Genomic DNA, 23495 nt, shown 5'->3' on the forward strand with positions numbered 1-23495 from the left:
GACATTTCTGAGGAAATCTCACCATCCCAATTGTATGCTACTGTGCTTTAGGGTTTTGAAGCCCAGATTGCCAGCCTGGTGAAGATGTTTCTGTTGGAGGTATATAGGTATAAGCTCTGCCAGTTCACAAGTGCCATCAAAAATACAGTCAGGACATACCTGGCTTATAAGTTTGAAACTGATAATAGCATCAAATTCTAAGCTGTCCTAAAATTGACCAAAATGAAAATGAACCGTATAGGAATGGAGACGAAGCTAACCAAGAAAATAAGAAAAATGAAGAAGCTTTTGCAAGAAATATCTCTTATTGCCTGTGTATCAGATGCTTCAAAATGAGTCCTCACTGTTGTGACATGAGCCCAAGTGGTCAGAGCAGTAACTCTTATGCTTCTCACTTTTGTGAACACCTTGTTTGGAGCAGCAGCACTTTATTTGCAGCTTGAGGAGCCCTATTCTGCACTGGCAACTGCTATTTTAGATGCCCAGTCTGTGCATCTTCGGCATCTGTTGTGTTTCTGGTGTTACAACTTGAACCTTAGCTGGGGAGATAAAAACCTCTAAAGCTGAAGCAAGGTGTAAAAATGTCAAAAATCAGAAGAAAGCTGGATGTGACAATAAAGGGGTATCTCTTTCTGTGAAAGATGTTTGAGCTTTAAAGTTGGGTTCTGAAAGAAGGCAGCATTTCTACAGTGTGCAACGTAGCACTGAAGTCAAAAGATGCTCAGAAAAATCCATGAAAATGTCCATGGTGTTGATTGTGGCTTTAAGTGCATTTATTGTTGCATGGCTGAGTGGGGCTTAATGAAGAATCATTTCAAGTCACAGAAGGGATATAAGAAACCTGAGTGCCTCATCAGTGAAAGTGTCCTTATGTCACAGAGTGCCTGGAAAGTGCACAGAAACAGACAGCAGAGAAAGCCTCATCTCTTCAGGCGCACAATATGTTCATCATCTTTTGAAACCGAGCAGGTAAGAAAGCCTTATGTAGTTTGCCTTTATCAGGATGTGTTTAAATGTCTGTACAGTGATTTTACCAGTAAGTCAAATTTTATTCTCATACAGTTGCCTCAGCTACATATGTGTCTGTGCGCTTACCTTTATTTGCTCAGTGCAAATACTAGAGAGTTTCAGCATGAGTTGTAAATGCTGTCAGTTAAGTATCTTCATACTGGTTTAAACAAAGAAAACATGAGAATGAGCAACACTTACTAGAATTTTTGCCATTTTTTGGTGATGTTAGTTCTGTAAAATCGTGTCTCATTTTATATTGAAGATTCTGACTATTTCTAGGAGTAGTTGACCATCATATTCTAATAATTTCAATATTATTAGCTTTTTAATGGCTCTGTAACATTACTGTGAAGGTACTTCTATCACAGTTAATGCTTTTTATCTCTTTAAGTTTTGTGACACTGCTAATAGCAAAATACTGCCTCCATTTATAAATGGGGGTCCTTGGCAAAGTGACAAAATCTGCGTCTCTCAGATTACAAAAGGACATAATTCCAGTGCTGTTCTCCTTTGCATTGACTACAAATACTGGGTTTGTACCACTTATACTTTATTTAAGCAAGGAGGAAACACCATTAAAATGTTTCTCATACTGGTTGCAACTATTTTGTCTTTGGTAAAGGCACGCATTTACTGCTTACCTTTAAGACTGGTTAAAATTTTGACAGATGTGTGTACAAAGGGTAGCCTGGGCATTTTTCTGTTGAATCAGTCAGTTTTTTAGGTGACTGCAGTGACTGATTGATTTTGGTAAGTTTTCTGTGGTTGCTGCTGCTCATACAGACCAATCTTGTTTTCTGGGCTGAACTATTGGTTCGATTCCTATTGCTCAGTAAAGCCGGTGCAAAGCCAGGCGATTTATGTGAAATAAGATGATGGCTCGCGGGATCACTCTGGAGTTTGTGGCAGAGCTCAGATAAGAAAACAGGCAATGTTAGGAGTGTTAGGAATGTGGAATTACAGGGCTTCCTGTGATTGTAGCCAGGCTGGGCATTGCATCTGTGTTGCAGTGTAGGTTTTGAAGGGTTAGGGTTAGATTGTACTGTGCAGTCTAATTTTAAAGTCTTTGGGATAGGTGGGGTTCTGAGCTTTTACTGTTCAAAAGGGCAGGAAATAAAATTTTCATAGGTTATTGCAGAAATTCTGCAGGGAAAGGAACTAAAGAAAGGGTCAGTTTTAGAACAACCACATACAGTTTCTCCGCTTCATTGCATACGACTGTAAGCTGGCAACAAGGCTGTAGTCCAGTCTTAACTTTTTCACTAAGAGGTTGGGAAGCAGAGCACATAAAAAGACAGCTGAAATTCACACTGTTTCAAAATAGAGATGACCACAACAGTGAAAAAGGTTTATGAATGCGTATACAAACAACGTTTTCTTAAGTGAAAGGGGGTCATTGTACATACAATTGTACATACAATTTGTATTGGCAAATTGTAACTGGTGTCTGGAATGAATAATTTTTTTCCTTTTTTGGGGGGGGTGGGGGAGATCAAGACTCTTATTTCCCTTATAACTGTAGTGAGAAAGCAATCTGGGATGAGGTTTTCTGGGATCCTCTTTTGATAATTTTCATGTCTGGGTACAGTGAATTTTTGAAGATTATAATTTATTGGTAACTGTTAGGTTAACACATTCAGAAAGGTTGCTTAATTTTAGCTTCCTATTGAAAAATATAGTAGGTTAAATACTTAATAGCTTTTTAAACTATTGGTAGTATGATGGAAGTGTGAATGTTTTATATTTGTTTTTAATATTTGCATGTTCGCAATAAATGTGAGCAAAGGAAGCCCTTCTAAATGTCTGTTTAACATTGTGTTAATTTCTATGCGTTTCTGACGTGGAGAAGAAACATGAAAGAAATTGGACAGTCTTCAGCTTGCTGGTATTTTTCAGGTACTTTATTCCCTTAAAGGGTGTTTTACCATAGCATTACAAAGAACTGTTGTCTGCCAATTTATTATGCTTTTGAAGCTGATACAATGGGTATGGGAGCCTTCCTGCTTGCTATGGGAATAATTTTGGAAATAAGTTTTAACTGCATATTCCTTAGCACCAAGCTTGTGTTTAATTTAGTTTCAAGTTTTAGCTGTAATTGCTAACATTATTTGCTACAGTGTGCTTTATAACTTTGAACCTACATGAAAACCTAACCTGGTCAGTGTGAAAAAATGTGCAAATTGCTCAAATACTTTGGAGTATATTGAAGTTTCATCTTTATTTCTTATGTAGGACAAAGATATTGATCTGTCATGCTGAGAGATTCTTGTATGCAGTTATGCAATGTTATCTGTTGTTTACTTGTATAAATTAAAGCAGTTGTTGATATTTGTGTAGACTGTATAGTGACTATTTACCATCTGCATCAGGGATAAAGAGGCAAAAGGTCTGAAAGACTGATCATTCTGCCTGTCATTATTTTTGGTCTTTGAATCTTAAACCTTAAAGAGCAGTCCAGAAGTTGCTATAAAGTGAGTTTATATTAAAACCTTTACAGGAAAGGGATAGCGGTCTTCATTTCCATTAAACAGAAATCCTTTATGCAAAACCTCAACCTGCAGCCAGTACTTTCTCCAGACCAAATTTACACAGATTTGCTGTCTAATTTATGAGATGTACTTAGAAGAAAATGTACAACTAAAGGGTATTGCATCTCACCAGTAAATCCTTTAAAGCTTGGGTATTTTGATGTGTTCCAATTGTCCTTTCAATATTCTTCATAGGCTCTATAATTCATGTCAAAATAATTCCACTGCAAGTATGTATTTTGTGAGCTCATTTTAAATTCTGGTTTGAAATCTTTGAGAACCGCTCGTTATCCTTTTTGTTATTGTGCTGTTTTAACACTGCAGGACCTGAGCTAACCCTGCTTTTGGTCAAACTGAGTCTTCAATTAATAGTTGCTCTTTTTTCTGAAATACTGTGTATTTCAGCCAAACACAGCCTCATATTACTTAAATAAGCACAAAAGACTTTAAAACTACACAGGAGTTAAGTTTGAACATTAGTAATTGTTTAAAATGTATAAATGTCTTGGTCTTAATGGATTTAATTTGTTTTTAACCTGTTATATCAAACTCTGTGACTTTTTATACAGCTAAGGAATGAATCAAGGTCTACAGGCGTCTCTTCAGCCATGGTTAAAATTTCAAACTGTATCCATGCACTGTATGTGAGAGATGAGATGTTTTTTTCAAATAGAGGTGTATTTTTGGCTGTTATTTTGGGTTGTTTTGGGGGGGGGGATTTTTTTGTTATTCCCCTTCCTCCTTCAATAGGTGTTGGCATTTTGGTTTGGTTGTTTGGTTGGTTGTTTTTTTTGTTGGTTTTTTTTTTTTTTGGTTGTTGTTGTGGTTTTTTTTTAACTGCTTAGTTTATGAAGTATAAAAAATGCTTTGTAAATGCTAAAAGCATGTACAAGACTTCTGATTAAACATTTTGCTTCTGTCTGCTTTTATCAAGCAAAGGTGAATTTCCCAGTGCTAAATATTTGGGTAATGCAAGTCTATGTACTGGTAAATTTGTTTTAATTCGTGGAAGAAGGCTTTAAAATTTATTAAGCTAGAGTAAAACTGTGTTTTGAAGGAGGAGAAGAGGATTAGGGACTTAAAGTTTGCTTGAAGGCACTAAACAAGAATCCGTATACTCAAAGGCTAATGGTGGCAGTGAGATGTAGCAGCTTCATTGAGCTGGCAGCTCAGCAGCTATTAACTAGGTAGAGAAGACAGCAAGGACATTTCGTGCTGGAAATCTAGATGCATGACAGCATGCTTGGGGCTTGGATTCTTTTTATGTTTATTTGAGTTTCTGATGGACTTACTTTGGCAACTGATAATTGCTTGGTTGGATAACAAGTTGCTTGGTAGTTTAAGAAGTAATTCGTCTTTGTTGAGCTAGTAGCAGCAAGTTTATTTTCCTTCACCAGTCTTGCGCCATCTTACCCAATGACAGCTTTATTTTTATCTGCTATAGCAGAGATTCTTGCTTCTTACAAGGAAGACCCTCTTGTTACCTCACACATCTATTGTTTTTTTTGTTATTAAACTACTGGGCCCTTCACTTGGAAGGAGGAGGGAGGAATACTGTACTGCATAAAATGTTAAACTGAAGGATGCTTCTTGTCTGAAACTCTTCTGACTTTAGCTTTATGTCAGTGTTACTGGAATAACACCTGAAGTGTGATACTCTGAATGATAGCAAGCCAGGTTCAATCTACAACTTAGATCTTTTTTGACCAAGATTTTGGTTTCTTTCTGATTCCTTTGTGAACATTTAATAATGTCAAAAATGCACGTTGCAGTTCATGCTGTTAGCAGTCCCAATTCCTCTGACCTTGACCTACAAAGTCCTAGACTTGTGGTTAGAGCAGAGCTATGTGGAGGGACTTGTCTCTGCATCTCTGATTTCTATCTGCTGTCTTCAGTTAATCTCACTAACTGAAGGAGGCTGAATATCACAGGGAAGTATGTAGCAGCCTATCAATATATTTACTTTAGTTCCACCACATAAGCAATACTTAGGCTAACTTAAAAATTTAGGCTAACTTAAATACTTCTAGAATCCTAAAGCAACTTTCAAGGGACCTTATCCAGCTTTGTATCTTGCAGAGTGAACAAAAGGAGGGGAGCTGTGCATTTTTATACCATCAAATTTGATTTTTTGCAACTTATCTTTTAATAGTGGTAGAGACTATATGTCTCTAGCAGCAGTTCTACTTTATGCTGATACATGCTTTCCCTAAGACTTGTTAAAGGAGACCCCTTCTTCTGGAAACAGAAATTAAATGAATTCATGACATACACCTGCATTTCTCATGCTTCCTTTATGTTTTAACAGCTTACTTCATATTTAGTGTTATAAAACCATACTGCCTTTTTTTTTCAGTAACCTAGATGCTCTCTTTGTTACCAGTGTTGTTTGTTTAAATATGCAATTTTCACTTGCTCTTCTGTCTTGCTTTTCTGTTTTTGTTTAAACAGCAGTTTCTCATGTTTCTTTGCCCCCAACTGATGCTTGTTTAAGAACAGATCAAGCAAAATGGTTCAACCAATTTTCTAGAATGCATATGGGGGAAAACTTCCTGTTCATAATGTTTTGAATTGGAACTGGTAAGACCATGGATACCTTTTATTTAAGAAGGCATAATAGTCCATGGCTTGCGGGAAAGACCTAGGCATTTTTTGTATGGTGTCTTCTGTTAGAATAGATAAAAGGCACATTCCTGACGCAAAATTCTGTGGAGATTTGGCCTTTTCACAGCCTCCAAAAAATGCAATGAGCAGTGAAGATAACTTACCGCAAAGGAGGTTGTAGTGAGGTGAGTGTTGGTCCCTTCTCCCAAGTAACAAGTGATAGGACAAGAGATAGCAGCCTCAAGCTGCACTAGGAAAGGTTTAGATTGGGTATTAGGAAAAATTTCTTTACAGAGAGAGTAATCAAGTATTGGAACAGGCTGCCCAGGGCAGTGGTGGAATCACTGTCCCTGCTCCCTCAAAAACTGTGTAGATGAGGCCCTTAGTGATATGGTTTAGTGGTGGTCTTGGCAGTCCTGGGGTAATGGTTGGACTTGATGATCTTAAAGGTCTTTTCCAGCCAGCTGATTCTATGATTCTAAGGGAGGCAGGGACAGGAACTAAGAAAACTTGCCAGTTTTCTTTGGTACCTGGCTGCAAAAGTTCTTGATATTTTTTTTTTTTTAAGTTGGATATTGGATACTAAAGATTATTGTGGCTGGAAAACTTGCGAGAAGTTGCTGGAGGACATGATGAGGAGATGAACTCGAGCAGCATTCGGCATGGTAAGAAAAATGCTAGTGGACAGGCCATAGTCAGCAGTGAAGAAAATAGTGAGGAGTCTGAGAGAATTAAAATGACTTGGGCAAAAGGGTGGCCTGAAGTGGACAAAAAGGATCTAGAGCCTCAGGCACGTGAACCAGAATTAAAATAATAGGGTACACAATAACTTCTATGTACTATTAGTGTCATTATTCAAATGGGAATTAATTCAAGCATCAGAGGTTTCTGCAAAGGTTTCAGCAATGCCAGTTACCCCAAATATAATTCCCCATTATGAAATCTGGAAAGCATGTTTTAGCTTCTTACGTACTTTGTTTCAAAAAAAATGAAGCCTAAAACATGTTAAAAACCCCCAACCAAACAAAGAGAAAACCCAACAAACCAAACACCCACAGAAATTCACGATAACTCGCAGTAAAGGATGCAAAGTCACTCAGCGTCTGTGTGGGCAGGTACACTTGCAAAATCTTCAGTTGCTTAACTTGACTATATGCATATTTTATCCCCCACATGATCCTTGTAAAATTCAGTGTGTAGAATGGGTAGTGCTTCATTAGTCTTGGTTTATTGTTTAGCGAGCATAGAGTATATACACAAAACCCAATGAAATAAAATTTACCAAGGCAACTTTAATTTTGGGAATTACTAATTTTTATGTCTTGCCTTAGCAACCTTAATGAGCTGGAATTTTGTTTTGTTTTTTAATATAGGATTTATTTTGTGTTGTGAGAAATATATTGGGGATCTACATTAACATACTAAAATAGATTGCCGAAAATGCCATTATTGTACAGCAGTCTGTGCTGTATGCTTTTAGTGGCTAGGCTGTGAGACCATACAATACATTGGTATATGTAAGTTCATGTATTTCTTCTTTAGGTCCTGTGACATCTAGACCCACTGGCTTCAGCTCCATTGTGAGATCCTAACATACATTGTGTTGGTGGTGACTTATTGACCACTGAACCACGCTGGAGAAGCTGGTGTACACTGTATAGAGGGTTAGGTAAGTATTTGTTTATTCACAATGCTATCTTGAATGTACCATCTCAAAAAAACAACAAGATGCTTAGGTTTGCGTTTTTTGGTTTTTTTAATCTGTAAATGGTCATAAAATTGGCAGTTATCCTCCCTTTTCCCCCAGTCACTGGAGGCTCCATAAGCCAGCAGCATTTGTAATCTTGATGCTGTGCCATCTTATTAAAAAGAATTGGCAATTTAATAAATCAGGCTTGATGGCTCTGGGTAAAGAAAAAAATCTTTATTTTTTTCTTCTTTTAAATGACAGTGTGCTGAAACATTTTACATTACCAAGTTCTTGTGGGGAGCATTTGATACATACTGCTTAATTTCATAAATTTTACAAGTGATCCTCAGAGTTGGTGCAACTGTTTTGTGATCAATTCATTTATATAACAATTAACATCAGCTTTGGGGAATGTGGAGTGGAAAAGAGGGTTCTTGGTGCTTTGTTGCTGAAATAATTACCTCATAAAAAAGCAGTAATATCCAAACTCTGTCAGGACCAAAAAGTCTGAGTCAAGTTAAGTGATTCCGGGCAAATGATATTTTCAATAGATGGAGGATTCTACTTACTCTGGCAGAGATGCTAGCTATCTTCTCAGTCATCTAATGGTCTTATTTAATTTTTCCTAATCTTACCAGACATGCTATATATTTAAATGTGTATGCAGCACTGTGGGTTTTTTTAAGCTCATATTTTACATTGGAAATGGTTGTCATTTATTGATATTAGTCTTAACAATGTAATTAGAATCTTACACTATTTTTACAACAGAATGAGAAAGGAATCTTATTAGGTCAGGAATATCCAAATATTAAAAATTAATCAATTCCTTGAAACGTAATAGCTATATTATGCAAATATGTTGCTTGATCTTCATCTACATGTATGATGGTCATAGGAAGCTCATAAAACTTAGAAAAGACAACTATTTAAAATGTGGATTGTTTTTTTTATGATAAAATCATTGTAACCTGATGAAACCAGTGGGTTCAGGGCAAATGAGATACCTGAAAATCATATTTCTCCTTCCTGCTTTGTGGCTTTTAAGAAACAGGGATATTCATTGTGGCAGCAAGTGTGTCAAACACAGGAGCAATTTTCCAAGTGCTGCCATTTTTATCATTATAATCTGTGCTTATTTAATTTTGTTTTTCTTTGTGCTGGGCATCACTGGGGCAATTTTATAACGAAAGTGTGCATCCAAGAATGATAATCTGTTCTAGGGTGTGTGTGAATGGCAGCTAAGCATTGCAGTATGTAATATACCTGTTCATTGTATTTACATGTCCCAAATTAAAATAGAGCAGTTCTTTCTTTAACACTACCTGTATGTAACAATTTGGATCTAATTCTGCACTGTAGTTGTAAAAACCAAAGCTAAACCACACAACCAAACCCAACCAAAACAAGCTCCAACCTAAATAAATGGCTTGTCTAGCTCTTTTGAGAAGCTGTTGTTTTGCCCTTAGTGTGTGTTTCACATACATAACATGGGATGATCAACAAGGTTTTTTTTCCTCTATTAGTGGACTGAATTATACGGGTTATGCTATTTCGAAAGCCCCTCTACAACTCTGCCTTTCACCTGAAAGTATCTTATCTCAAATTCTGAAGTCTTTCAGTCACTGATGGCAATGTAAAATACTGGTCAATACAGTATTTTGGATTTCTTTTTGAATGAATTTCTTTCTTAATTGGCCATCAAGAGAAGACTTGAAAGAGCATATGGAAAATTGCTAAATTCTACAGCCTTTCTGTCTTCCTTTTGGGATCAAGTATTCAAAACCAGATGTCAGATGAGTGGACATCACAAATAAATCCATCAGAAAAAAACCTCAACAAAAAAATGAAAGAGAGGAAAGAAGGCTGAAGATAATTCTGTGTGCTTCAACACAAAAGCAACTAGAAGGATTTTGGTTAATGTACATGCATTGCCTACAGTAGGGTACAACCTGTACGTGGCAAAACTTGCCATTTTGCTTGTTATGCTCCAAGTACCTCCATAGCTGTTCATTGCAGAGCAATTGATAATGTGGTACATGTATATTTATTACTTATTTTCTACTAGAAAGCTGCCCACAGATAGCCTGAACAAAAATGAGTTTCCCTATTCAAAGAGGTGTCGTCTTGGTTTGTGAGAGTTACAGACTTTTGAATAAACTAAGCTGATCAAAAGGTGCTTCTAAAGGCTTTCTCTTAAGTTTTGTTATAAGCAATGATAAAGGAGAGCCACTGAGATGTGCTCTTTGAAGAGCCAAGAGGTGCGCTGTGAGGCTTCTTGAAATTCTATATGTAAACTAGATGAAAAAAATGTGACAGGGTACAGCTTCCTTTGCACTTGTGGCTGCATTTATAAGAGCACCAATCTTACCAGTTAATGCAAAATTCTACTTATATGTAGATGTAAGAGTTAATACTAAGACTTTGTCTGACCTCAAGTGCATCCTTTCTGACTTTTACAGTTGTGTATTATAATTAATTAATTCAAATTGTCAAAGTTTTTTTCCCCAAGTATCTTCTTTACCCTGCTGTTTTCTAAGACTGAAGTAATTGTCTGTATTGAATCTAGATTTCCTGGTTTGTAGTTGTAATTGCTCATGTAGAAAGAAGTAAATACATGTTTTAGTAGCTTGCTGAAATTGCTGTAATAAGTTAAAAAGAAGGATAGTCAAAGGCCTGATCACTGATAAGTGAACTAGCAGCTTGGCAAGTAAGTGGGGAGTAGACCGACATGCTGATGGTGCACGTAGGCAGGTGGTTTTTGTTTTGTATTAAATTAAGTAGTCAGTTAACAAGCCTTGTCATAGTCAAAGCACAGTTCAGTCATTACAAATTCACAAAGCAGGTAGACAAGTTGCTTCCATGTTCACAGTGAGGTATTCTGAAATAACTTGTCTCAGTTTTAAAGAAGTTGAAGAACAAGGTTAAGCATTTTGCATCTTTTTATCATTACAACAGTTATTTTCAAACCAATGGAGTGTGGTGATCCAATTTTAGTCTGAGGTTATATATGAAATGTGTCATTATCTGATGAACGTGTTACCTCTGTGTTTCAGAAGCGTTTGTGGACTAGTTCTCTGGGAGCTCTCCCTGGAATGATGCTTGTAAATTACTGCAAAGATTAAAAACTTACTTCAGCTTTTCGTACCTAGTTCTGACCTGAGTTCTGCTGTGCTGTCTGTACAGCAAAGCAAACCTCATGTTAACATTGTTTCTTTTTTTATAGCCCCTTCAAAGGGCAAACTAATGAAAGCATTTAGCCATAATACCATCCTGTGGCTTTTATTTCTTCCTACTAAAGGTCCGGACCCTGTGGCAGAACAGAATCTGCTGCAAACTGTAGCCAGTTCAGTGTTGTGTCCTACAGCTTAGGTTAATAGCTGATGGCAGAACAGCATGAAGAGAATGTTGCTGTGTTGACTCTGAGTGCAGTCTGTGCTCCTATACAGGACTCCAGAATGCCAAAGTAAGAAGCCTCAGTTTATTTCCCCCAGAAATGTCTCCAATTATGCCTACATTAACATACTCATTTGGGAAATATATTTTAAAGTCTATTGGTACTCTAAAATTAAAACTTAAAAAAAAATACCTTTAAACAGAAAAAGATCTGCTGTCACAAGGTTGAGTTAATCAGAGAAGTGTAGGTAATGGTACTCGGGGAACAATTTCTTGGCTGTCTTGTGAAGCTTTCACTGTTTGCTTTGGCTTTCCCCAGGAGAGGGCAGCAAATGAACAACGTCGCACTGGCTTTTACTTTTCAAATGCCTTTTCAGTGTTCCTCTTTGATTATAACCCGCAGCGTACTGATCTTAAAAGTTTAAAATGAAGATTTCTACTTAATTTGTTTGCTGCAAGGGTAGCTGGAATGTATGGATTGGAAGTCTTCATCATTTTCAGTATTAGGCAGTAGAATTTACTGAGTAAAATCAAGTTCAAGTTTATAAAGAAGGTAGTTCTAAATGAAGGCTTAAGATTTTTATGACTATGGCATTAGGTGTGTATATATTTTAAAGGATAAAATAGCCAAACAATTGGATCCCATGACAATTACTAGTAAATGTCACCCAAGTCTTGCTTAACATCTTTCAAATGTTTATTTTCTATATTTCAATTTAAATTAATATAATCCAATTCAAAATAATGTCATAACCATTTTTGTCCCATCAGAAAATAAAACTGAGAATGCAGTAATTGTAGTGATGGGTTTAATTCACATATAATTAATGCATTAATGTACAAGGATGGCTTGTGTACTCTGCTGACAGTGCATGCACGTTAAAGGCCTCAGTTCACAGAGTAGTAGTAATACTAAACAGTATAACAAATTTTTATTCTTACTTCAGGAACAGAGTGCAGGTTTATAAACTAAAACTTTATGGAGGCATACGGTATTACTGATTGAGAGTATGGGATGTTTTTGTCATAACTGTATTTGAAAATTCTGACAATACGTACTTCTGAATTGTGTGTGGCCATGATTTTGTCAGTTAGAGATCAAGTGTGTTCTGAAAGTGTGTGGCCATGATTTTGTCAGTTAGAGATCAAGTAGTTAGCAAGAAGCGTCAGAGAGAGGGCAGTCTAACCTTTTCATTCACTGAGTTTTAACCAATATGAAGTTCATATAAAGTTCATATAAAGAAGGGAAAATCATAGAGGCATCTATGAATATCAGCTGTCTATAATCAATGTTCAGAAGTGAACTGGGAAGAATGAAGCTGATTCCTGACTAAAGTGATGTATTGATAGTCTTAACCAGTTACTTCATTAAAATCATAAGTGTTACAATGTATATGGGACCTTTATGGAGCCTAAAAGTTGATCAAGAGCATGCAAGACACTTCAGGCTTAACAGGTCATAATTTCCCACTGTCTCAGATGCACCTTATTTATATCTGAAGAATGGAAGGTTAAACTATCAATATTACAAATTCCAGGCTCCTTTGGACTTCTTAACCTTAGAAGATTGAAGCAAGCCTCCTAGTTACAGAATATTCTTTCTTTTCTCCTTAAAGAAAAAAGAATCCATCAGTATTTGTGGGGAGTTTGCACCACAAGCACTACATGAGATAGGCACTGCTGGCAACCATTTCAAAATTCTGAAATCTGCATCTAAAGCAAAGTTAAATGTGCTGGAAACAGGCAGCTGTGCTCACACTTTTCTGTAAAGAAGTAATGCAAGTAGCTAAAAAATCCAAATAGCTCTACTTTTCTACAAAGCATTTAAACGTCTAACAAAGGAAATGGTGAAAGACATCTCCTGTAAATGCATAAAAGAGTGCAGTTTTAATTCTGATTTCAATGAGCAGAAATGGTAACAAAGACAGTTTTCCTAGACTGTGAATTGGTAAGTTATACCTTTGAACTGCTGTACTTGTATTGGATTCACAAAGATATTACAGAAATTAGCCTTTGCATTTTCAGTCTCTCCTAGCTCTGAAAAAGTTCTGTCTGTCATGTAGAAGTTTAGAATCTAGATCTCTGACTGTTTTATTTTATTTTTTTAATGTGTTTTTCCTCTTGAAAGAGCAAAATGTTTAGGAAAGAGGGAAAAAAGTACTACAAGGAGTTATTCAGAGAGGCACAGCTTGCCTTTCAGAGTTGGCTTTCATCTTGAAGCTTGCTGTTAAAATCCTAGATTTTTTCCATATAGGTCCTTGGTTATACAGAGATCACTGTTTCAGCTTTCATACGTTCTGTGCATCCAACACGTCAACAACTCCCCTGTCTACTAAGTCCTTCATGTAAATTAAGGGCTTTTATTCTTTGAGCAATGTAAGCTCTGCTGCAAGAAAGCGTTAATCCACACAAGTATCTGAGGATTACATCTCTTTTTCATCTTTCTTGTTTTGAATACTGTTGCATAAATTAACATCTGTATAATTCACTCTTAATTTAGAATTAGCAAGAATACTTTTACCAGTAGAAGTCTTGAGTATAATAAAAACTAATTTCATTGCTTTCTGGAATACTTTGTTTTCAAAGTATCAGAACTTTAATTACCTTCATAGCATGTGATGAAAATAGCTGTGTTTTCATTACAGAATGTTTAAAGAATGATTAATCCTGTTTATTGCATCTAACATGTGAATGTAGTGCATTTATTTGGAAATAGTATTTACTTAGTAATTAATTATTTACAGGTATGACTCAAAATGACATTGTTTCCTTTTGCTGAGAGCTGATCAATAATCTAGGTAGAAATCTAAGCACCTTTTAAATTTGCTATAGTTGACTTCCACAGGACAAAGATTTTAATGTTCTCCGGTGCTTACTTTTCTACCTTTGAAGTTACTGTGTGTTGAAGGTGTGACTTTACAGTATTAGACTTGTGTTTGAATTTGTGAACAGCCGGTGCTTGCTATGTTGTTTCTGAGTTGTGAGGAACTTTAAGTGCTTAAGACATAGAATACCTCAAAACCATTTAACTCTACGCATGGTGTGGGGAAGAATCTGGAAAATCAAGGAAATTGGAACAGCAGATCTGTGATCTGTGTAGTACTTATCAAATGCTTTACAGTTGTGTTGCCTAGGAATCCTCTGGTTTTATATAAGTGCACATAATTTTCATACACGTTATTTTCAATTTTAAATAAATTCCATTTGCAGGCCTGAAAGAGTAGCAGTCATGCAGTGGAGAAGATAGAATCTGTCTTTTTTAATTCAGACAAAACAAATCTAGAAAACATAGGTGGACCATTCAAGCATCAAGATACAACAATAGAGTATGATCATCTTGCATTGTGCAGTATTGGTTGCTAGTAGATTGCTTTAACACAGCAAAGTATGTAATTCTGGGAATGTAAATAAATAATTAAAAGATAATAAAATAGTAACTGAGGTATTTGATCGTAGACAGGTCTGATGGGAATCTTTGTGCTGTCATTTCTCCCCTAGTGATATCTTTCCTAACTGCCTTAAATACTCATAATAAAAGGCATTAAAAGCTTAATTAACGCATTAACTGAGAAATGTCATCCCTTCAGACCACTTTACACAGGAAGAATAGGTGGTGATTTTCCAGATGTGACAAGGTTCATTTCCTTTCTGACAGGAAGTGTTCTTACAGTTAGTCCTGTCAAAACACATGGGAATGCATCCTGGCCTCAAAGCCTTTCACTGCCAGTGAGTACAAACCAAGGCTAAAGACCTTTCTGATATAGCAGATGCAGGTTGATTACATGTATGTCTTTCTTATGTTACCACTCAGGAGGGAAAAAAAGTACTATGGAGTTGGAATATTGAATACTTTGTAGGAGTGATTCTTTTGTGACGTGAAAAGGATTTCTACAGAAAAGGGGTATTTTTTACCTATTGGTAGTTAACCCTCTCACACTGAATATGCAAACATCAAACATGTGATCTGATTTAAGAAAACAGGCAGTTTTTTAACTTAAGAGTTTTTTTTATGGCATTCAGAGATGTTGATCTTTAAGGATATGTTTGACCCTGGTTTGAGATTTGTATTCAGAAGACACCTATGTAAAGGTATAGATACTTCAAAGACAAGGACACCTTATGCCCATGGCTCGTTAACAAAAAAAGATGACTTTGCTAGCTCAGAGGGATGTAAGACTTCAACCAGTTTGTAAGTTTTATTTCTGTACTGCTGCTCTGTGGCCAGGAAAGAATGGGAATGTCTTCTCAAAACTTTTTAAATCAACTTGCACACATTGGCATGTTTTATGGTTTTTAATATAATAAATTGTTGTTTGTCCAGCTTGGCTACATTCCATTTCATTTTCTGGAAAGCTTCCTGCTTCATGTTTCTGTTTTAAAGTTGAATGTTGAACCTCTATCAAAGGGCCAGCCTGTCTGTGACTGATGCTTTGGGGTTCTTTCTGTCTCAGTCAAGTGATCTGTTTATATAGACTTTGCATTGCCATAGTTTTATTAAGTCCATCATTCTGCCAAAAAAGCAACTTGCATTAGAAATTCTGAATTACACAGAGGAACGTACTTTGTAGCAGTGTCTGCCTGAAACTGTTGGACCTGCTTCATCTTGTTCGTATTTAAAAAGTAAAGCTTTCTTCTTTCTTCTGAGCATTTTACAGGAATAGAAAACAAGTTTAACGGAATGAATAGGATGGGAATGTGCTATGTTGCCTTAAGAAGTCTTCAGAAACCTGCTACTTGATGTGTGCAGTGAGTGGGGGGACGGGACAGTAGGGAGTCAATTAGATGCTTATGATAATACTTAAATAAATAAATTGTGGAGATCCTCCTGTAGGATCTGGCAGTAGTGAATAGGAAATATCCACCTTTGTCCACGCTGGCAAAATTAGCTTTTCAGCGAGTTGAAGAAATTAAATAGGCTTGCTGTGGTTTTGGCAGGAGGGCAGCGCTCTGACACTTGAGTGATACGGGTAGTGCTCCATCCCGCAGCACTGGAGCCATCTCATCACACACGGCAGCAGAGGAGGGTAGGCAGATGTCTGGCAGGAAACAGAGGTGTGAAGGGGGCTGATAGACGTCTTACGCTACTGAGACAGATGGCTCTCAATCCCTGTGGCAGCAAGTATGCCATGTCTTCAAAGACAGACATTTGCTCTATTAAATATTCTTAGCTTATGGAGAAGGTGACTGACAGAGCTTCAAAAGGTACAGGAAAAGGAGAGTGAGAGCCAAAGAAGAGAGAACCAACTTCTCCTAGGGGGCTGGCTAGGTAGTGTGTATGGGCACTGATAATGATGTTCAGGTACGTAAGTAGGCAAGTGACTAAAAATATGCAAAATATATTAAACTTCTGCAAAAAAATGAAGACAATAAGTCACTGTCTAGAAGAAGGATTGCAGATCCAGAACTGTCTTCTGTTCCTTGCATGTAATGAGTTCTAGAAAGCTGCTCATTACCGGTGAAAATGTGATTTATTACCTAGCTATCAAACCATTGATAACTGCTCCTGAAAATCTCACCAGCCTCTTTCTGTTTGCTTCTCTGCTGACAACTGGGAGTACACAGAAGAAGTGCTTTGATTTCTGCATCATGCTGACTCTGCACTGGTCACTCAATGTGATATCCCCTGCATAATTCTTAGAAGATAACACTAATAAAACTAGAGCTGGAGACGTAATAGCGTTGGCATGAAATGCTGCCTTGAGGAGAATTATTTATATTTCAGGGTTGGTGTTAAGATTTAGTTTCTTAAAATATGTTCTCTAAAATGTATTTACTTGTTGGCTTTGAGTTTTATTTTTGGCTGCAAAAATGCAAATAGGTTTGCCTATTTGGGGGTCTGACTATATGACCTCCCAAGATCCCATTCAACCTTAACTATTTTGCGATTCTGTTTCATTTTTTTTAGCTTGTGGTTTCTTTCTAGTTAGTTTCCTTCCAGGTTCTTCACTGTAAGGCTAATACTTCAGAATTTTTATGTATCAGAAAAATATGAAGATAAATATTTATTGTGGTTTAAAACCAGTCAGGCAGCCCATTCACTCACTCTCCCCCTTCTTACCCTCCCCCTACTCCCAGAGGGACGGAGAGGAGGATCGAGAAGAATGCAACTCCCACGGGTTGAGATAAGAACAGTTTAATAAATAAGGTATAACACAAATCACTACTGCTACCACCAATAATAATAATGATAAAGGAAATAACAAGGGCAGAGAATACAACACCTTATCACCAGCCAACCGATAACTCGCCCCCCCAGCCCGACCAAGCAGCGACTGATACCTCGTCCAACCCCGCAGTCCTAGCCCTTCCAGCTAACTCTCAGTTACATCCTGGGCATGGCATGCTGTTGTATGGAATACCCTTTTGGTCAGTTTGGGTCAGGTGTCCTGTCTCTGCTTCCTCCCGGCTTCCCCTCCTCCCTGGCAGAGCATGAGGCTCAGAAAGTCCTTTGCCAGACTAAAACATTTGAGCGGTAACTAAAAACATCGGTATCATCAATGCTGTTCCCAGGCTGAGAGTCAAAAACACAGCACTGCACCAGCTACTAAGAAGGAGAAAAATGATTGCTACTGCTGAACCCAGGACAATACTGTAAATAAGAAATCATCAGTGGGCATGTAGATGAAAGTGGAGGTCTAGTCCTTTTAAGAATGTACCTCTTGGTGCTTTTGTTATTGGAGGTCATTGTTTTCCTTTGTTATTGCTATCCTTGTTCTCTTCACAGAAAATTCTTTGGGTGTTTTCTTCATTAAGTTAAAATTACTTTCCTTCAGCGTTATTCCATTGCTGCTTGGAAATTTCCTGTCCTACATTTCCCCATTCTGGGGGATTTTTTTATTTGTTTTTATCTGGTGACATAGGCCATGCTGAAAGTTGCCCCTCTGAACTTCAGTTCAGGAAAAAAAATTTCAAAACTAAATTTGGAAATGGTTCTGGCTGTTTTTTTCTTGATCAGACTTCTGATGGAAGCCAAATTTATATGCAATAGGTCTCCTACTGGTAAAACAGACTGTGGCATTTAACTGCCTAGACCATTATCTGAGATCATGCTTCATTAGCAACTAGATCATGGGAAAGATGAATTGTGGCTTGGGGGATGTGCTGTAAATACTAATCCACTAATATTTTTTAATTTCCCACACATACTTTATATTCCCATGGAAGATACTATATCCTTAATATTTGCTTTCTATTTCTTGGTAGGTGAGAAGGCTTTCAAATGTGAGATTTGCTCTTATACCTTCACTGATGCAAGCTCCCTGCAGCAGTGTTTCTGAACATGCGCTAGTGAGAGGCCGTGCAAATGCTGACTCTGTTCATATAGTCGGTAAGTATCAATAATCCCTCTGTCAGGCGAATTCTGTAATTCTGATGTCTTTTAAAAAGCAACAGTAAAACCCCCACCCTAAATTTACACATTTAAATATATTCCTATTGGGAGCTTGTCTCTAAGAAGGCTTTTTCATTTAAAGGAATTGCTTTCTGTCCCCTCTTTACAACTCTGTCTGTATATAACTACTGCAGAGACTGTCCTCAAAGATGTATGGAACACTAATGAGGAACATAGTTGGGGTTGTTCAGCCTGGAGAAGAGAAGGCTGCTTGGAGACCTCATAGCAGCCTTCCAGTATCTGAAGGGTCCTATAGGGATGCTGGGGAGCGAGTGTTCATTAGGGACTGTAGTGACAGGACAAGGGGTAATGGGTTAAAACTTAAACAGGGGGTGTTTAGATTGGATATAAGGAAGAAGTTCTTTACTGTAAGGGTGGTGAGGCGCTGGAATGGGTTGCCCAGGGAGGTTGTGAATGCTCCATCCCTGGCATTGTTCAGGACCAGGTTGGATGAAGCCTTGGGTGGCATGGTTTAGTGTGAGGTGTCCCTCCCCATGGCAGGGGGGTTGGAACTAGATGATCTTAAGGTCCTTTCCAACCCTAACTATTCTATGATTCTATAAATACAAAAATACACAGTAGAAGGCAGCGATAGTATCTGTGTCTGTATGTGCAGGGGTACTAGGACAAATAGTAGTGACTTGCATAAAAGCAAAAATGTGTTCATTCACTAACGGTACGTCCTAATTTGCTGTATAAGGTGCACCATGCTGCTTTTTCACAGTGATTCTGTTGTAGTGTTTTGATTCCACCCTCCTGCTCCTGCCAACTGAGGAAATGCTTGCATTTCTGACACTGCTAACACTTTTCATTTTGCAGTGTTGGCAGCATGTGTCATGTGATGAGTGGGAGCATTAGCTAGTCTTAGTAAAGTCTAAGTACATGTTGAAAGTATGTATTTAGCAGCCTTAGAGGCTGTTTAAATGTTACATTCTTAAGTCTTTAAACTCTGTACACTGAATGATGTACTGTTTGCTTTGGGGTTTTTTAAACTCAAAAGGTTTAAAGTAAGATAAGCTAATGTTCACAAATCACTTCTTTAAGTTTCTTTTCATTGAGAATTTTTGAGTGTGCAGTATTGGAATAACAGGGAAAAATAATTTTTCCTAATTTTGATTGCAGATGTGTAAAAATTCATAATTGTAAACATTATCCAAATGCTGTAACAAATGAGGGAAGTCTGTAAAATAGAATGGCTGCCTGTTAGAAAGACAAATATTTGCTTGCAGATATTTACTTCTAAGAAGTATCAAAAATGGCCTAATTCATGAGCAGGAGAGAGTAGTGGTTGAAGAACTTGAGGGGTATGATAGCAGTGAACTCCGCAGAGTAGACACTCTTTATGCATTACTGTAGTAGGCATAGGAAATACAGTTTCCTATCAGAAAGCTTTAGTTGTAGGATACAGCTAAGCCTAATAGGGGCTGTAATTCAGTAAGTTCTGTACTGCTAAAAAATTGTTTTTTAATAAAACATTCTAATATCTGTCATAGTATTTTATCTCTTTCTGCAGTATTACTTTACAGACATTTTTCATTTACTTGTAATAAGCCAGCCCTTCTTGCAGGGATCAAAGATTTTGTTGCTTGCAAATTACCAGTGTGCCTTCTTCCACCAGCCTGCTTTGCTCCCTTAGATGCACATTAGCTATCATAATGTAAACACTTGCACACTTAACTTTTGCTGTGGAACTAATTTCATTTGAAGTTCATATAACTGTTCTTTAATAAATTAAAAATGAGAGTCCTATGAGATCAGGAAGTGAATACTTTAACCAATGTCTGAAAGTACTGGTTTCTTGTATGCGAAATCTCTACTTACAAAACATTTAGTTGCTGTGTGCATAATGGTCCATACATAAATAGTTTGGTTGTTTGAAATTACCGCTTGTGAAACAGTTTGCCTGAACTGGGTAAATACAGTTAAGTTTGGGGTTTTTTTTCTTAAGTAATCTATTTCAGGTCTGTACCAGATTTTTTAAGCACGCTAGAATATAACACACTCTGTTTCAGAATTGTATCAAAAATACAATAGAATGTAAGAATACTAAAGAAGAGGAAAGAAAAAGACCCAACCCTTTTCCAGTCCCTGAGCATATACTTTACACTCACACAGAACCCCTTGACTGATTCAGTGGGCTGTATTCAAAGGTGAGGTGTAAAGGGTAGAAATCACATGCAGACCTGAGTGTAAACAAGACTAAGGATGGCATAACTGCAGTGGTGAAATATACAGAAAAGTGTGATCTCTAGACTTTCCCAGTATTCTAATTTAGCTTGTGAATAAATACATAATGTTTGCTGTTATTCAATTAGAAAAAAATTTTATTCAGTCTCTCACCTTATGCTTTACGTTCATCAGATATATTGAGTGAAAAAATACAGTGAACTCTCCAGTGGAAACTGATCATCAAAATTCAGGATTACAGTGAAATTTTAAAGTGCATCCCTCTGTATCAATATGTGTATATATTTGTGTGTATGTATATGTATAATGAACTCAAGACTTAAAATGTGTATGTAACTAGGCTGTTCACAGCAGTCTTTTTACTTTAAGGCTTTGTCTTACCAAGAGCTTAGAGCTATGTAGAAAAAGAGACCTAAATTTGCTTGGGATATCTGTCTTGCTTAGTGACATGGAAGAGTCAAATAACTCCTTTTGATGAAGCAGAATCCGACAGACTCACATTTTTGGTAGTTTTGCTGTCAAAGACTACAAGAGGATTTCCTTAAAGTTGTGTGTTCCTGATTATGACAGGGAGAGTTCTGTGCTGCTTTAATAAGAATATATGGGAAAATACTTCACAATTTGTGTAAATCTTACCTTGAAAACACATCTGTGTAGTAAAATAGTTGCGTACATGGAAGCGAAAAAATGTAATTGGCTTAGGTGTAAGGGGAAAGAAGGGTTAGGGTATCCTTTTTTTATGTAGTGTGCTTAAGAAAGTCTAGTGTCTTTTGCTTGTTGCATTCATACCAATACCACCATCACCTGAGGACCACAACTCTGAATACAGAAAACCCATAAATATTTGCAGCACCAACCTTGAGGTTTTTAAGCTGGTATGGTATATGCCTTGTGAAGTCTAAGAATTAATTTTAGCCAACTTAGTTGTTTAATCTGACCTCTTTGTGGACCCCCTTCTATACTCAGCGGAGAATGGTGGGCATTCCCCCAAGACATCTTAATTTCATATGAGACATTAGTTAAATGCATGGGGAAATTCACCCCCGTTAGGGTTACTTCCTGCCTGCCTACAGTTAACTTTACAGATGAAATCTAGAGTAGACACCTGTATGCAGGATGAATCCTCTTGTAGGTGGTGGTTTTAATTTCCTAGCTCATAGGTCTGCAAACAGTTGTTGCCAAAATAAACATATCCTCAGTATCTGTTTAAGGAAAGCCTTACATTCAAGGAAGCTACCATTACAAATCGGTAAGTTTTGAAATATGATTGTTTGATGTTAGGTAACAAGTGCTGAGGCTAACCCACAAGTCTCAGTTCTCTTACAGCCTGTATACAGCTGTATTCTAGGTTGGCTTTGTATGAGGGAACTGCCAAAATCTAAAGATTTAGGTTCTATATTTGCTATTCCCTGAATGTGAAAGAACTGAGGTTTTGATTAGGATCAGGTGATAATTCCACTATCTCAGGGCAGAATTTAGACCCGTAGAAAGTATGTAGCAGACCTCACATTTTAATATAGAATGAATCATGGACAGTATTGCTGTTACGGTTACATTCTTTATTTTGAAGTATGTCCCTCTCATAATGCAAACTTAAGTGGGTTGAAATGACAAATAAAAGGTAGAACTTTTTGGTATACTCAGACTGATTTGCAGTTTTCATGACATTGAGCTGGAGTTATATGCAGATAATGCGTGGCTGCATGCTGGTGCAATACCAGCATCCTTACATTAAGGATATAAATGCATATAAGGTCCTGTTAAAAGGTAAATTGGGGCACTTGTCCTTATAGGAGTTTAGGTACCTACTGCATGTATGAAGGTTTTATTTTTGAAGAGTAGGTATATCCACATTTGCACAACTGAAAGTGAAGTAGAATCACTGCTGGAAACATGGTGCAGGCTCCACTAATTTACTCCAGTGGTAGGGAAAAAAAACAGTGAAAGGTGTTATCTTGCTTGAGAGGACAAAAAGACATATTTTAGGTCTAGAAACCCTCACTTGGGCATACAGCTACCTGTAAGTTAAATCATTGAGCTGTGGCTCAGGAGGGCTGTGTTCTGATCTAGCTTCTGCCACTAGACAGAGCCACAAGATCTTGCTAGGGATGACTCATACCCTCGCCTCTTGTTTGGCTGTTTTGGATTTCTGAACACTCCAAATACAAACTGCCAGGCTGTGCTTGTGCAGTGCTCACTGCTACTGATAATACTAATGACTGATACATTTTTAATTTATTACAGCATTCAGAAGAAGAGCTTGGACCTTCACATATACTGACATCACACTGGTGAGGTGTGGTTTTTGCTGCTATTCTTCTGAGAAACAACTTCTCCAAGAACACATTAAGAAACATCACCTAGGTTCAAGAACTCGCTTAACCAGCTCCCAGCTCACTTTTACCCTCAAATCCTGTGGAAAATTAGGTTCTTGATGCTTAAACTTCCACCAGAGCATCCATGCAAATAAGGAAGCTTTTGGCATTGTCACACTTCTATGCTGAAAGCCAGGGGTTATCTGGAAGAAGAGAAGAAACAGTCCTTATGTGGCAATTAAAAGCACTTAGAATTGTCTTCCCGAAAGCCTTCTGTGTATTTTGGGGCAGGTGGAAACTCCAGTGTGCTGAGAGGAGTGTGAAGATTTGTGTTGCACAAAGGTGGACATACTGATTTTTTGTTCTGGTTACCT

The 23495-nt window shown here is 37.3% G+C and overlaps 1 long non-coding RNA gene across 2 annotated transcripts; it reads left to right on the plus strand.

Annotated features, from left to right (window-relative positions):
• The first annotated feature begins 12 nt into the window (after positions 1–12).
• LOC133208595 (uncharacterized) lies at positions 13–23145 on the plus strand. Of its 2 annotated transcripts, none has more exons than XR_009724445.1 (3): positions 13–1036; positions 7686–7812; positions 23051–23145. It is a non-coding gene; the product is annotated as an uncharacterized LOC133208595 (long non-coding RNA). The 2 variants fall into 2 exon arrangements; XR_009724446.1 differs by having other exon boundaries at positions 13–969.
• The last annotated feature ends 350 nt before the right edge of the window (positions 23146–23495 follow it).

The sequence above is a fragment of the Neopsephotus bourkii genome, unplaced genomic scaffold (genome assembly GCF_033783945.1).
Source record: "Neopsephotus bourkii isolate Nb327-2 ecotype Australia unplaced genomic scaffold, CSIRO-AGI_Nbou_v1 NB_272, whole genome shotgun sequence".
NCBI classification, from domain to species: Eukaryota; Metazoa; Chordata; class Aves; order Psittaciformes; family Psittacidae; genus Neopsephotus; species Neopsephotus bourkii.